The sequence below is a fragment of the Drosophila santomea genome, unplaced genomic scaffold (genome assembly GCF_016746245.2).
Source record: "Drosophila santomea strain STO CAGO 1482 unplaced genomic scaffold, Prin_Dsan_1.1 Segkk67_quiver_pilon_scaf, whole genome shotgun sequence".
In the NCBI taxonomy this organism is placed as follows: Eukaryota; Metazoa; Arthropoda; class Insecta; order Diptera; family Drosophilidae; genus Drosophila; species Drosophila santomea.
Window position 1 is genome coordinate 13,162 of NW_025318999.1, and position 9,457 is coordinate 22,618.

The window sequence follows — 9,457 nt, forward strand, 5'->3', positions numbered from 1 at the left end:
ATTATATTGGTTACTTACAAATATAGTATATTATTTTCCGTACAAATTTGTTTCTCAGGTTCTTATGAACATTTGGGACTTGGCTCCGCGGTTAATAAGAATATACGCCCTTAGATAATATCGTTGAAACAAAAGTCAAGTTTCTATTATACATAGAATAACAAATCGTTTCCATATATTATCGTTAATTTTTTGACGGCAGGCATTATTATTTATTAATAATAATGAAGATAATAAACTAATAATTTATTACCACGCCATAAAAGGAAATATTATATCGTTACCCCGGTATAATAAATATATTGATATTATTACATTATGGAAAAATTACCAAATTTTATATATGAATATCATATGCGCTCGGTTTTATGTTATATATTACCAGAGAGTTATATGGAAAAAGATAAATTTTAAATTTATCATCAAAATGCAAATGATTTAACTCAATATTTATATTGGTTAAACAAAAATTATACATGTGTGGATACAATAATTATGTATGTTGGAAACAAAATAATATTTTAGAATGAAATATGTATAATATAAATATACAATATTATGGAAATATATATATATAATGGTATAAAACATGAATGGAATTTACGAATACGAATGCTATATAAAAATGGCCGTAATCGATTTAAAATAGATTTAATAAAAAACGGAAATTTATATAAAATGGAAATCTATAATATTTATATTACTTATTTCAATTCAAAAAATATGAATGAAATATGAAGAAAGAAACATTATTCTGGTTGATCCTGCCAGTAGTTATATGCTTGTCTCAAAGATTAAGCCATGCATGTCTAAGTACACACGAATTAAAAGTGAAACCGCAAAAGGCTCATTATATCAGTTATGGTTCCTTAGATCGTTAACAGTTACTTGGATAACTGTGGTAATTCTAGAGCTAATACATGCAATTAAAACATGAACCTTATGGGACATGTGCTTTTATTAGGCTAAAACCAAGCGATCGCAAGATCGTTTTATTGGTTGAACTCTAGATAACATGCAGATCGTATGGTCTTGTACCGACGACAGATCTTTCAAATGTCTGCCCTATCAACTTTTGATGGTAGTATCTAGGACTACCATGGTTGCAACGGGTAACGGGGAATCAGGGTTCGATTCCGGAGAGGGAGCCTGAGAAACGGCTACCACATCTAAGGAAGGCAGCAGGCGCGTAAATTACCCACTCCCAGCTCGGGGAGGTAGTGACGAAAAATAACAATACAGGACTCATATCCGAGGCCCTGTAATTGGAATGAGTACACTTTAAATCCTTTAACAAGGACCAATTGGAGGGCAAGTCTGGTGCCAGCAGCCGCGGTAATTCCAGCTCCAATAGCGTATATTAAAGTTGTTGCGGTTAAAACGTTCGTAGTTGAACTTGTGCTTCATACGGGTAGTACAACTTACAATTGTGGTTAGTACTATACCTTTATGTATGTAAGCGTATTACCGGTGGAGTTCTTATATGTGATTAAATACTTGTATTTTTTCATATGTTCCTCCTATTTAAAAACCTGCATTAGTGCTCTTAAACGAGTGTTATTGTGGGCCGGTACTATTACTTTGAACAAATTAGAGTGCTTAAAGCAGGCTTCAAATGCCTGAATATTCTGTGCATGGGATAATGAAATAAGACCTCTGTTCTGCTTTCATTGGTTTTCAGATCAAGAGGTAATGATTAATAGAAGCAGTTTGGGGGCATTAGTATTACGACGCGAGAGGTGAAATTCTTGGACCGTCGTAAGACTAACTTAAGCGAAAGCATTTGCCAAAGATGTTTTCATTAATCAAGAACGAAAGTTAGAGGTTCGAAGGCGATCAGATACCGCCCTAGTTCTAACCATAAACGATGCCAGCTAGCAATTGGGTGTAGCTACTTTTATGGCTCTCTCAGTCGCTTCCCGGGAAACCAAAGCTTTTGGGCTCCGGGGGAAGTATGGTTGCAAAGCTGAAACTTAAAGGAATTGACGGAAGGGCACCACCAGGAGTGGAGCCTGCGGCTTAATTTGACTCAACACGGGAAAACTTACCAGGTCCGAACATAAGTGTGTAAGACAGATTGATAGCTCTTTCTCGAATCTATGGGTGGTGGTGCATGGCCGTTCTTAGTTCGTGGAGTGATTTGTCTGGTTAATTCCGATAACGAACGAGACTCAAATATATTAAATAGATATCTTCAGGATTATGGTGCTGAAGCTTATATAGCCTTCATTCATGGTGGCAGTAAAATGTTTATTGTGTTTGAATGTGTTTATGTAAGTGGAGCCGTACCTGTTGGTTTGTCCCATTATAAGGACACTAGCTTCTTAAATGGACAAATTGCGTCTAGCAATAATGAGATTGAGCAATAACAGGTCTGTGATGCCCTTAGATGTCCTGGGCTGCACGCGCGCTACAATGAAAGTATCAACGTGTATTTCCTAGACCGAGAGGTCCGGGTAAACCGCTGAACCACTTTCATGCTTGGGATTGTGAACTGAAACTGTTCACATGAACTTGGAATTCCCAGTAAGTGTGAGTCATTAACTCGCATTGATTACGTCCCTGCCCTTTGTACACACCGCCCGTCGCTACTACCGATTGAATTATTTAGTGAGGTCTCCGGACGTGATCACTGTGACGCCTTGCGTGTTACGGTTGTTTCGCAAAAGTTGACCGAACTTGATTATTTAGAGGAAGTAAAAGTCGTAACAAGGTTTCCGTAGGTGAACCTGCGGAAGGATCATTATTGTATAATATCCTTACCGTTAATAAACACATTTGTTATAATACAAATAAATTGAATTTACCAAAATACCAAATTACAAAAGCATATGATATATGAATGATGAGATTACTTTAGAAATGCACATGATTTATGATTATTTGCAAATGCGTTTATATATGAATATTATCTAACACAATAATATTCAATTGATTGATTTCTCAATGGAATCAAACAAAATATTGATATATTTATATAATAAATAAATGTGGCTGGCAACCACAAAGGTAATGTGATTGGGGACCACATTACCACATATGTATGTTAAAAGTGACTGGTGACCACATTTTAACATTTCTATTAAAACTTAATGTTGTGTGATGGGTATCGTTGGCTCACAACATTAAATTAAATAAACGGCATTCAAATAAAAATAAACAATGTATTTCCTAATAATTCGAACATTCGAAATCAAATAAAAATGGTAACAAAAAATTTGTGTGTATATGGACCATAATATACACGCGTTGCGAATATGTATTGTTCATCTAAGTTATGAGCATACGTTGGCTAATGCAACAACCTAAAATATACAATGTTGTACCTGGCATCCATCAGGTTAATGTTTTATATAAATTGCAGTATGTATCGCCCATATTGGTTAAATACAAATAAAATATAATTACATGATACATAATGCTTATATGAAACTAAGACATTTCGCAGCATTTATTTTAGGTATAAAAATACATTTATTGAAGGAATTGATATATGCCAGTAAAATGGTGTATTTTTAATTTCTTTCAATAAAAAAACTATTGACAATATATAGAAATAAATTATAAAACTCTAAGCGGTGGATCACTCGGCTCATGGGTCGATGAAGAACGCAGCAAACTGTGCGTCATCCTGTGAACTGCAGGACACATGAACATCGACATTTTGAACGCATATCGCAGTCCATGCTGTTATGTACTTTAATTAATTTTATAGTGCTGCTTGGACTACATATGGTTGAGGGTTGTAAGACTATGCTAATTAAGTTGTTTATAAATTTTTATAAGCATATGGTATATTATTGGATAAAATAATAATTTTATTCATAATATTAAAAACTATATATGAAAAACATTATCCTCACATTTGGATGTGAAAAACGAAGAGAAATATTTTCTTTTTCAATCAAATAATACTGAGAAATGTCTAGCATAAAAAATTGAATTATTTTTCATCTAGGATTGTCTCTTATTAATGATTCGAAAATAGAAAAAAACTTGGTTATATTATTATTCTTCGTTGGTTCGTTAATGGATAATACTATGCTACAAGAAATAATGGATATATTACAACGAATTTATTAAAATGTTTTATCATTATATATTAAGAATTAATGGCAATAAAAAGTTATATACAACCTCAACTCATATGGGACTACCCCCTGAATTTAAGCATATTAATTAGGGGAGGAAAAGAAACTAACAAGGATTTTCTTAGTAGCGGCGAGCGAAAAGAAAACAGTTCAGCACTAAGTCACTTTGTCTATATGGCAAATGTGAGATGCAGTGTATGGAGCGTCAATATTCTAGTATGAGAAATTAACGATTTAAGTCCTTCTTAAATGAGGCCATTTACCCATAGAGGGTGCCAGGCCCGTATAACGTTAATGATTACTAGATGATGTTTCCAAAGAGTCGTGTTGCTTGATAGTGCAGCACTAAGTGGGTGGTAAACTCCATCTAAAACTAAATATAACCATGAGACCGATAGTAAACAAGTACCGTGAGGGAAAGTTGAAAAGAACTCTGAATAGAGAGTTAAACAGTACGTGAAACTGCTTAGAGGTTAAGCCCGATGAACCTGAATATCCGTTATGGAAAATTCATCATTAAAATTGTAATATTTAAATAATATTATAAGGATAGTGTGCATTTTTTCCATATAAGGACATTGTAATCTATTAGCATATCCCAAATTTATCATAAAATATAACTTATAGTTTATTCAAATTAAAGTGCTTGCATTTTAAAACAGAATAAATGTTATTAATTTGATAAAGTGCTGATAGATTTATATGATTACAGTGCGTTAATTTTTCGGAATTATATAATGGCATAATTATCATTGATTTTTATGTTTATTATATGCACTTGTATGATTAACAATGCGAAAGATTCAGGATACCTTCGGGACCCGTCTTGAAACACGGACCAAGGAGTCTAACATATGTGCAAGTTATTGGGATATAAACCTAATAGCGTAATTAACTTGACCACTAATGGGATTAGTTTTTTAACTATTTATAGCTAATTAACACAATCCCGGGGCGTTCTATATAGTTATGTATAATGTATATTTATATTATTTATGCCTCTAACTGGAACGTACCTTGAGCATATATGCTGTGACCCGAAAGATGGTGAACTATACTTGATCAGGTTGAAGTCAGGGGAAACCCTGATGGAAGACCGAAACAGTTCTGACGTGCAAATCGATTGTCAGAATTGAGTATAGGGGCGAAAGACCAATCGAACCATCTAGTAGCTGGTTCCTTCCGAAGTTTCCCTCAGGATAGCTGGTGCATTTTAATATTATATAAAATAATCTTATCTGGTAAAGCGAATGATTAGAGGCCTTAGGGTCGAAACGATCTTAACCTATTCTCAAACTTTAAATGGGTAAGAACCTTAACTTTCTTGATATGAAGTTCAAGGTTATGATATAATGTGCCCAGTGGGCCACTTTTGGTAAGCAGAACTGGCGCTGTGGGATGAACCAAACGTAATGTTACGGTGCCCAAATTAACAACTCATGCAGATACCATGAAAGGCGTTGGTTGCTTAAAACAGCAGGACGGTGATCATGGAAGTCGAAATCCGCTAAGGAGTGTGTAACAACTCACCTGCCGAAGCAACTAGCCCTTAAAATGGATGGCGCTTAAGTTGTATACCTATACATTACCGCTAAAGTAGATGATTTATATTACTTGTGATATAAATTTTGAAACTTTAGTGAGTAGGAAGGTACAATGGTATGCGTAGAAGTGTTTGGCGTAAGCCTGCATGGAGCTGCCATTGGTACAGATCTTGGTGGTAGTAGCAAATAATCGAATGAGACCTTGGAGGACTGAAGTGGAGAAGGGTTTCGTGTGAACAGTGGTTGATCACGAGTTAGTCGGTCCTAAGTTCAAGGCGAAAGCCGAAAATTTTCAAGTAAAACAAAAATGCCAAACTACATAAAAAAGCGAATAATTATAATACACTTGAATAATTTTGAACGAAAGGGAATACGGTTCCAATTCCGTAACCTGTTGAGTATCCGTTTGTTATTAAATATGGGCCTCGTGCTCATCCTGGCAACAGGAACGACCATAAAGAAGCCGTCGAGAGATATCGGAAGAGTTTTCTTTTCTGTTTTATAGCCGTACTACCATGGAAGTCTTTCGCAGAGAGATATGGTAGATGGGCTAGAAGAGCATGACATATACTGTTGTGTCGATATTTTCTCCTCGGACCTTGAAAATTTATGGTGGGGACACGCAAACTTCTCAACAGGCCGTACCAATATCCGCAGCTGGTCTCCAAGGTGAAGAGTCTCTAGTCGATAGAATAATGTAGGTAAGGGAAGTCGGCAAATTAGATCCGTAACTTCGGGATAAGGATTGGCTCTGAAGATTGAGATAGTCGGGCTTGATTGGGAAACAATAACATGGTTTATGTGCTCGTTCTGGGTAAATAGAGTTTCTAGCATTTATGTTAGTTTCTTGTTCCCCGGATAGTTTAGTTACGTAGCCAATTGTGGAACTTTCTTGCTAAAATTTTTAAGAATACTATTTGGGTTAAACCAATTAGTTCTTATTAATTATAACGATTATCAATTAACAATCAATTCAGAACTGGCACGGACTTGGGGAATCCGACTGTCTAATTAAAACAAAGCATTGTGATGGCCCTAGCGGGTGTTGACACAATGTGATTTCTGCCCAGTGCTCTGAATGTCAAAGTGAAGAAATTCAAGTAAGCGCGGGTCAACGGCGGGAGTAACTATGACTCTCTTAAGGTAGCCAAATGCCTCGTCATCTAATTAGTGACGCGCATGAATGGATTAACGAGATTCCTACTGTCCCTATCTACTAAAGGAGTGAGGCCGACCGAGCCTCTAATTTCGGTACCACGGGTTGAGTAGCTCTCCAAGGTTGCTCATTGAGGTAGGCCCCCTAGTGGGAGTATCGTGGTGGCTGTGGTTGGTACCCATATCGCGGGTAGAGCCTTCGTGCTCGACGTTTGATACGGCGATGGTTTACGCAAAACTCGGGTGCTGTGACCCTTAGATCAGTAGAGATTTTAGGTAGATCTCGCTCCTCAGCAAGGGGGAGTGCTTGCTCGGCAAGCAAGCACTCGAATCTGCGACCGGGGTGGTCGCTATGTACATAGCTATAGCTTCCAGACCGGGACGTTTGTCTGGCGTATCCAGACTAATGCATCTTTGGATGTCGTGGTTGTAATCCCTTCAATGTGGAACACGCCACGTAAAACAAGTTCGGAGGGATCCGAAATCACACACTGTCCCTATCTACTATCTAGCGAAACCACAGCCAAGGGAACGGGCTTGGAATAATTAGCGGGGAAAGAAGACCCTTTTGAGCTTGACTCTAATCTGGCAGTGTAAGGAGACATAAGAGGTGTAGAATAAGTGGGAGATATTAGACCTCGGTTTGGTATCGTCAATGAAATACCACTACTCTTATTGTTTCCTTACTTACTTGATTAAATGGAACGTGTATCATTTCCTAGCCATTATACGGATATATTTATTATATCTTATGGTATTGGGTTTTGATGCAGCTTCTTGATCAAAGTATCACGAGTTTGTTATATAATCGCAAACAAATTCTTTAATAAAACGATGCATTTATGTATTTTTGATTTGAAAATTTGGTATAACTCCAATTACTCAGGTATGATCCAATTCAAGGACATTGCCAGGTAGGGAGTTTGACTGGGGCGGTACATCTCTCAAATAATAACGGAGGTGTCCCAAGGCCAGCTCAGTGCGGACAGAAACCACACATAGAGCAAAAGGGCAAATGCTGACTTGATCTCGGTGTTCAGTACACACAGGGACAGCAAAAGCTCGGCCTATCGATCCTTTTGGTTTAAAGAGTTTTTAACAAGAGGTGTCAGAAAAGTTACCATAGGGATAACTGGCTTGTGGCGGCCAAGCGTTCATAGCGACGTCGCTTTTTGATCCTTCGATGTCGGCTCTTCCTATCATTGTGAAGCAAAATTCACCAAGCGTTGGATTGTTCACCCATGCAAGGGAACGTGAGCTGGGTTTAGACCGTCGTGAGACAGGTTAGTTTTACCCTACTAATGACAAAACGTTGTTGCGACAGCATTCCTGCGTAGTACGAGAGGAACCGCAGGTACGGACCAATGGCACAATACTTGTTCGAGCGAACAGTGGTATGACGCTACGTCCGTTGGATTATGCCTGAACGCCTCTAAGGTCGTATCCGTGCTGGACTGCAATGATAAATAAGGGGCAATTTGCATTGTATGGCTTCTAAACCATTTAAAGTTTATAATTTACTTTATAAACGACAATGGATGTGATGCCAATGTAATTTGTAACATAGTAAATTGGGAGGATCTTCGATCACCTGATGCCGCGCTAGTTACATATAAAAGCATTATTTAATACAATGACAAAGCCTAGAATCAATTGTAAACGACTTTTGTAACAGGCAAGGTGTTGTAAGTGGTTGAGCAGCTGCCATACTGCGATCCACTGAAGCTTATCCTTTGCTTGATGATTCGAAATAAATAAGACCATTGAGTACTCGTGTGGTACTTGTTTGTTGGTTTTTGAGGGTTAGCGCGCAAGCGCCAGTGCCCTCGAGAGCCGACCACCCCGACTGGACGCGACTGACCGACCGACTGGACGCGCGATATATAATATTATATATCATATGATAGAAATAAAGACTACAAAATTCTATCTGGTTGCCAAATAGCTTGTCATCGATTTAGTGACGCTAATGAAATTGTCCCCATCTATCTACTATCTACTAATGATAGAAATAAAGACTTTACAAAACTCTATCAGGTTGCCAAATGGCTCGTCATCAATTTAGTGACGCATATGAAATTGTCCTCCCCATCTACAAATGATAGAAATAAAGACTTTACAAAATTCTATCAGGTTGCCAAATGGCTCGTCATCGATTTAGTGACGCATATGAAATTGTCCCCATCTACTAATGATAGAAATAAAGACTACAAAATTCTATCAGGTTGCCAAATGGCTCGTCATCGATTTAGTTTTTTTTTTTTTTTTTTTGGTATAGCTGTTTTATTTATTTAAAATCTGTCCTATTGGACAATAATTAAATTTTATGTGGGGGAACATTGACATAAGGGGAGTACTTAGAATGTACTTGGGTAGGGGTTACAAATTTACATTAATGTTGCGTGAGGTCAAGCGGGTGCGTTCTCTGTAGGCGTCTTGTTGATTGGCTGTTGTCTAGCAGATTGATGGCCAGGTGGTTGGGGTGATTCTCCAGTCTTCTGGCGTATCTCCCACTGAGTCGGTAAATCTCGTCTTCCACCCACGGAATTCCGAGCTCCTCGTGGATGGCAGCATTCTCGTGGTAGGGATGGGCGTTGGAGACCAATCTCAAGCATCGGTTCTGGAATTGCTGGATCTTCCTTCTATGTGAAGCACTTGTAGTGCCCC

The 9,457-nt window shown here is 37.6% G+C and overlaps 2 non-coding genes and 1 pseudogene across 2 annotated transcripts; all 3 read left to right on the forward strand.

Moving 5' to 3' along the window:
- The first annotated feature begins 751 nt into the window (after positions 1-751).
- On the forward strand, positions 752-2,746 carry LOC120457628. Its single transcript, XR_005617060.1, has one exon. It is a non-coding gene; the product is annotated as a small subunit ribosomal RNA (ribosomal RNA).
- An 821-nt stretch (positions 2,747-3,567) lies between these two features.
- Positions 3,568-3,746, forward strand: LOC120457627. The gene has a single exon (XR_005617059.1). It is a non-coding gene; the product is annotated as a 5.8S ribosomal RNA (ribosomal RNA).
- Positions 3,747-4,133: 387 nt separating this feature from the next.
- On the forward strand, positions 4,134-8,539 carry LOC120457624 (annotated as a pseudogene).
- The last annotated feature ends 918 nt before the right edge of the window (positions 8,540-9,457 follow it).